The following is a 7,428-nucleotide window of genomic DNA, read 5'->3' as shown; positions in this document are numbered from 1 at the left end:
ATTTATTTATTTATTATTTAGATTTGTATGCCGCCCCTCTCCACAGACTCGATTATAAATTATAATAAGATTATAATTTAAATTAACTGGATTTGGGACGTTATATATTGTTTCATTATGTGTTGTAAGCCACCCTGAATCTTCGGGGAGGGGTGACATAAAAGTCCAATTAATAAATAAGAAATAAATAATATGATGCCCAACTCCTGAAGGACTCTGGGCGTAAATGCATATGCCATCTAAACATGAAGGTGGCATCCTTTTTTCCTTCAGAAATTATACTTTCACTCCGATAGCAATGTGTATAGAAGCGATCGACTGTTAAAAACTAATTTAATTCATCAGTGGAAGCCTATGTTGACTTAATGGAAATATTCATTATTCTAATTAAGGTTAAGTTCTTAGATAGATGGGCATTGCTTTCAATTCCTCCTTAGATAAATGAACATTTTAAAAAGTTTCTTCAATTGGAAGTCTTCTGGATTTGGGGAGGTCTTCTGGAGTCTGCAGAGAGGGGCGGCATACACATTTAATAAATAATAATAATAAATATTAATAATAATAATCAAATCCCTTCCTTCCCATTCAAATAAATTACCGGTATATGAAAGTTATATGAATGTGTTGCTGTCGTATGTTTTATTGTGGAGGTAATATTAAATCTATATGCCCTTTCTTTGTACAGTAGATTTCTTTTTAGGTAAATGGTGTTAAGTTTCTTCAACTGGACAACTTAGAGAGTTCTTAAATTAAAAAAAACTCTGGATGATGCTAAAATATGTTCCTTCCATTCAGATTAAAATTGCTATGGAATTATTGTTGCCTTATGTTACATTATAGAAGTAATGTTAATTTTATATGTCCTTTCTTTGAAATCATTTTAATGAATGATACTATGTTATTGGTTATGCAGATGAATCATGGCTATTTATCATTCCCATAAACATGATGATGCTGAATAACTACAAAGAAAAAAAATCCACATCTTTCTGGAGGCTTATTTTTTATTTAAAGGATAGTTGAATAATTTTCAAAATTGTGGAAAAAGTTAAAATACTGTACTTGCATATCTAAGTGAATGAACAAAAGCTTTCTAGAACTTTGTTTTTAACTTCAACTGAGTGGTGAAAGTTAATCATAGCCCCTTTTTCAAATTCATCTGGCTTTTTAATTTTAGCTTGGAACAGTTCAGTTTTTTGAAATGGATTTTAGTTATAGGGTATGATATAATAATCATCAGTGGCTAGTATTGAGACAGTGTCAGAAATTTAGATTCTGCTTCTATGAGACACTCGTATAGTAGTGTTGACAAACCATAGATGGCCAGCTAAATCTACCACTCTAATTTAATTTATAAACCTACTCTGAACTTCCTAAACACAAATCTAATAAATACATGAAAAATATACTAATTGTATTGAATTGAAAAGTATGACCAACTAAATCAAAATTTCAACAAATCTTGTCTAGTTGAACAGTGGAGTAGGGCGTACTTGTATTTACCACTTAGAAACACTTGGTCTGTGAAGGATCTCATGTGTAGACTAGCTGAAAAAAAACCTAGAATGCAATGGCAAGACCATTTCCATATTGTAGCCGGGTGTGGGCTACTGCACGGACCGGGGCGGGGGGGGATGCAGTGGGGGTAGCAAAAATGGAGCTCCAGCCCAGAGCATCCAATTTGCACTGAAAGATGATGAAAGGAAATGCAGGGCGTCCTGCATAAACAATGCCCACAGTGTGGTAGTAAAAGGTTTGGTAGCCCTTCACACTGATTGTAGCCCTCCACCCCCCCCACACAAAACCCCACTTTATGAATCTACCTATGTTGTCATCAGGAATAAAATTCAACTCAAGGATTTGATTACCGGTATAATATTGCCTTCCCGTTCTTTGAAAATTTTTCTGAATTCTGATTATTTTATTTATTTCTTTATTTCTTTTATTTTATTTATCATACAAATATAGTATTGTATTGTAGTATGTTTAACATAATATAAGTATAAAGTAGAGATAGAAAAGATAAAGAGACATTAGGACAGGAACGGTAGGCACAAAGGTGCACTTATGTACACCCCTTACAGACCTCTTAGAAAAGGGCAGAGGTCTATTGTAGATAATGTAAGGTTGAAGATTTTGGGATTGGGGGAAGAAACAACAGAGTGAATTCCAGGCCACTCTATTGCTGAAATTGTATTTTCTGCAGTCTAGTTTGGAGCAATTTACATTTAGTTTGTATCTATTGCATGCTCTTGCGTTGTTGTTGTTAAAGGTGAAGTAGTCGCCAACAGGGAGTAGTACATTGTGATGTATGATTTTATGAGCAACAGTTAAATCAGTTCGGAGGCGGCGTATTACTTTCAAATGATGATACCAAAAATGGACTGTATATTCACTAATTAACTCTGTGCATATAGTTACTTCCTCTGGCTCTGATTTGGCAATTGAAATCAATAAAGAAAATGTTTAGCATTATATTTGATAAGTTGACTGCAACATTTATATAAATAATTTGGATTTGCATGGGTTTTGCTGTATCTTATGAGATTATGAGCATCCCTGTTGGGTTGGCAGTATTACAGGATCGATATGACATTAATAATCCTGTGGAATAGACAGTCACCTTGCACAAATATGATAGGTCCCACAAAATAATTTAATACAGTATATGAAAATATTTTTGTACTGCTTTAGAATGAGCACAAAATTACTTCCCGTTTAAATGCCAGTGTCAAATGAGATAACAATGATTTTCCTCCCATTTATCTTAATATATCAATTGTGCATTGGTGCTTTTTGAAAGAGAAAGAGATGAATTGAGGAATCTGCCACATATAATATAGATCCTGGACCAGGGAAGAGGAGGGAAAGAGAAGGGAAGTGAGCTACTGCTTTATAGATTAACTTCTTTGTCCTTCGTATGCGTAGGAATCTGTTCCCCAAATATTGCTTCTTGTGTTTTTCATAGCAATACCAGTAATGCAATTATATTTCTTGAGCACCATACAATTCTCAATAATAAATTCTTTGAATTTAGTTAACCTGGTTTTCTGGTATCTTCAGTATTAAAGATGTTGATAATACCTTGTCTTCATTCTCACAGTGGATCTACTTCCTATCTATTGTCTTTCTACCCAGACATGAATGGAAGAAAGCTCCATTTTTCAGATGAGAGACCTGCCTCTGAGCACACTTATTTTGGAATGGAGCCACACTGGCTTTTAACATTGTTGTTGTCCTCTAACAACAATTTGTAATACATTAAGGCCAATGTTGCAAATACAGAACTAAATAATTCACATGCCTTCTGTGAGAGGGTCAATAGAATTAGAAGGAAGTTTAAGCAGATTCTGTGACATCTGTACTCTAAGAGCAAACAGAATATATTGTAATTTCTAGGGTTCCTAATACTAAAAAGCCCAGGAAGTTGTTTATGGAACTCCCTCAATGTGCTAAAGTTTCTTAGCTCAAGGAATTGGATTTAAAAATTGGTTTGTTCTGTGACTTTTCTCTGAAAGTGTGATCTGTATGACGGTAAGACATAGAATGGAGTTCCATATAATATACATGTCTTAAAGCAGTGTTTTTCAACCAGTGTGCCGCGACACACTAGTGTGCCGTGAGACATAGTCAGGTGTGCCGCGAAGCTCAGAGAGAGAAAGAAAACAAAAGAGAGAGAAAGAAAGAAAACAAGAGAGAGAAAGAAAAAAAGAAAGAGAGAGAGAGAGAGAAAGAAAGAGAGAAAGAAAACAAGAGAGAGAAAGAAAGCAAGAGAGAGAGAAAGAAAGCAAGAGAGAGAAAGAGAGAAAGACAGAGAGAGAGAAAGAAAGAGAGAGAAAAAAACAAGAGAGAGAGAGTGAGAAAGAAAAAGAGAGAGAGAGAGAAAGAGAGAGAGAAAGAGAGAGAGAAAGAAAGAAAGAGAGAAAGAAAGAAAGAGAGAGAGAGAAAGAGAGGGAGGGAAGGTGGGAGAGAGAAAGACATAGAGAGAGGTAGGGAGGGAGAGAGAAAGAGAGCAAAAAAGAGGAAGGAAGGAAGAGAGAAAGAAAGAGGGATGGAGAGAAAAAAAAAGAAGGGAGAGAAAGAGGGTGGGAGAGAGAAATAGAGCGAAAGGAAGGAAGAGAGAGAAACATTTTTAGCCCCCCCCCCCCCACTCAATGTGCCCCAGGGTTTTGTAAATGTAAAAAATGTGCCATGGCTCAAAAAAGGTTGAAAATCACTGTCTTAAAGAACCCAGTTATTATTTATTGGACTTCTAGACCATTCAGAAGCCGTGATTCTCAGCCATTTTATGATGGTGCAGAAATCAAGCAAGAGCCAAGGATAAATGTGCACGTAAGAGAGGGGGAGGATGGGAGAAATGTCGAAGATTTTTTTGAGAAATAACTCGTGAAACAATATCCTGTAAAATCTTAACAGGAAAACTGATAAACAAAATAATGTGTTTATGGAAAAAACCTCCTTATGTTTGGTTCCAAAAATAGTGCTTTCTATGATAGGAACATGAGAACTGTGGGAGAACACATTTTTCTTCACTGTTAATATCTTTTTCACTGCTGTGATTAGTTGATGAAATAACATCAATGGGCTATAAGTTGGCATGGAAGGTGCTGTAATACTTGTAGTTTAGAGTTGAAACTCTTGTTGTTAAAGGAGACAATCACACCTTGAGTTTTAGATATGCTCACAAATACATGCATAGCATTTTTGGTTAATCATTCCAATATTGCTAATGTTTTTTTCTATTCCAGCAATGGAAAATCCTGAAGTGCTTGTAGGCAGCTGCAGTACTCAGGATGATGAACATTTATACAATGTAAAACATCATGCATCAATGTGCCAGCTTCTGGAAGATCAGTTAAGAAGAAAACTTAAATTTTTCTTTATGAATCCCTGTGAAAAATTCTGGGCCCGAGGAAGGAAACCGTGGAAGCTGGGCATACAAATTCTGAAAATAGCTATGGTCACTATCCAGGTGAGACACAAAGCTGCAGTACAATTATTACTTACACATTTTTAGCTACTGCTATATAAATTCAAGAAATTATAACCAGTTGAGTGACAACCTCTGATTTACTGCTGCTTTAGTGACTTGTGTTTTTAGAACCATTTGTACGGTTGGTATTTGAAACTTTCAGACCTTAATACAGGCAGTCCTCGACTTATAACCATTTGTTTAGCAACTGTCTAAAGTTACAAGGGCTTGGTCATATTCAGTGGAACCCCGACATAAGAGCTGCTCGACTTAAGAGCTACTCGAGATAAGAGCTGGGAGAGGAGAGACATTTTTTTATTTTATTTTATTTATTACTTGGATTTGTATGCCGCCCCTCTCCGCGATACGAGCCGAGAAGAGCCGGGCTGGCTTACTTTCCTTCCTTCCCGCGCTGATGCAGAGCCACTCGAACAAAGCGTCGCGCCCCTCTGATGCTTTCGGCGGCTTCCGAAGCGACGCTGGGCTCTTTTGCCGCCAAAAGCGTCAGGGGGGCGTGACGCTTTGTTCGAGTGGCTCTGCATCAGCGCGGGAAGGAAGGAAAGTAAGCCAGCCCGGCTCTTCTCGGCTCGTATCGGAGAGGCGGTCGCCTCCCCTGCCGCCCCACTCTGGGGGTCCTTGGCTTCTGCTGGGGGTGGGGGGATCCGAACGCTGTTTTGAATTTCACATTCCGAGTGGCCCAAACGCCAAAGGCGAACTTCCGCACCTCAGGAGTTAGTTCGCAAACGGCGCGGCTGTTTTAAAACATCGCTGCCGGCCTGGGGGGTGAGAGGGAAAGGGGGGAGAGGGGGGAGAGAAAGAGAGATGGAGAGAGAGAAAGAGAGAGGGAAAGGGGGAGAGGGGGGAGAGAAAGAGAGAGGGATAGAAAGAGAGAGAGAGTGAGAGATGCTCAGTGAGCCTTTCTTTGAAGTTGCCTTTCTTTCTTTCTTTCTTTCTTTCTTTCTCTCTCTCTTTCTTTTTCTCTCTTGCTCTCTTGCTCTTTCATTCTTTTTTCTTTCTCTTTCTTTCTTTCTTTCTTTCTTTCTCTTTCTTTCTTTCTTTCTCTTGCTTTCTTTCTTTCTCTTTCTTTCTCTCCTTCCTTCCTTCCTTCCATTTCTTTCATTCTCCCTCTCTATTTTTATTTCTCTTTCATTTTCTTTCTTTCTCTCTTGCTTGCTTTCTTTCTTGCTCTTTTTCTTTCTCTCTTTTACCTTCCCTTCCTCTATTTCTTGCTTTCCTTTTCCTTCCTCCCTTCTTTCCTCCCTCTACAGGATTGGGTGGCAGTGAAGTTACTCTCCCCTTTCATAAGTTTCCTTGCTTCCTTCCTCTGTTCCTGTCCCTTCACCCTTTCTTTCTTTCTTTCTTCCTTTCTTTCTTCCTTCCTTCCTTTCCTTCCTTCCTTTCCTCCCTCCATTTCTTGCTTTCCTTTTCCTTCCTCCCTTCTTTCCTCCCTCTACAGGATTGGGTGGCAGTGAAGTTGAATAAATAACTACAGTTTAATGAATAAAAATAAAAGTTTGCCATGTTGATTGTTTTGGGTAAAAAGAGGAAGGAAAGCTCTCAGCTTATCATCTTATTAATAAGTAAAGTTACATTTATTCTTGCAATGTCTTTTTGCATAATTTAGACTAACTTTGTGAGTTTTTTGAGGGCTGGAACCAATTAAAATTATTTACATTAATTCCTATGGGGAAAAGTCGTTCGAGATAAGAGCTGCTCGACTTAAGAGCGCAGGTCCGGAACGAATTAAACTCGTATCTCGAGGTACCACTATAATTAGAATTTGGGCGCTTGACAGCCAGCATGTACTAATGATGGTTGCAGCATCCTAGAAACATGTGACCTGCATTTGCAATCTTCCCAGTTGGCTTCCAACAAGCAAAGTCAATAGGGAAAGCTGGATTTATTTAGCAACCACATAATTCAATCAATTACTGCAGTGATTCATTTAAAAACCATGCCCCCCCCCCCCATTTTTAAAAATAAAATCAGGTACAATTCATGTAATAATTGCCTTGCTTAGCAACAGAAATGTTGGTCATAATTGTGATTGTAAATCAAGGACCATCTGTAAGTATTGAAATGACCTGTGTTCTTACACACTGAATATTTTGGAAGAAAATATTTTTGTCAAGTATTTAGTATTGACAAATTTAATAATATATGTATCTTCATCATATGTTCTCCATCTGTGTTGCAAAAGAACTTTCATAAGTGCCAGCTAACATAGCTATCTCGTTTAGGAATTATAGAACTTTTAGTCCAAATATTTGATGGATGCTGGATTGGGGTAATGAACAGAATAGGCTATTAGTCAAGTAGAGACAATGAACAATATCAAGATTATAGTTGCAGTTTCATTTCATTATTATATATGTCACTCTTCAGCCTTCTACTAATTAAATCCTCATTGTTCACCAACTATAAGGAAATCTGTGTGTTCAGAATATAGTATGAAA

This window comes from Erythrolamprus reginae, chromosome 3 (genome assembly GCF_031021105.1).
Source record: "Erythrolamprus reginae isolate rEryReg1 chromosome 3, rEryReg1.hap1, whole genome shotgun sequence".
Classification (NCBI taxonomy): domain Eukaryota; kingdom Metazoa; phylum Chordata; class Lepidosauria; order Squamata; family Dipsadidae; genus Erythrolamprus; species Erythrolamprus reginae.
This window is presented reverse-complemented; position numbering follows the sequence as displayed.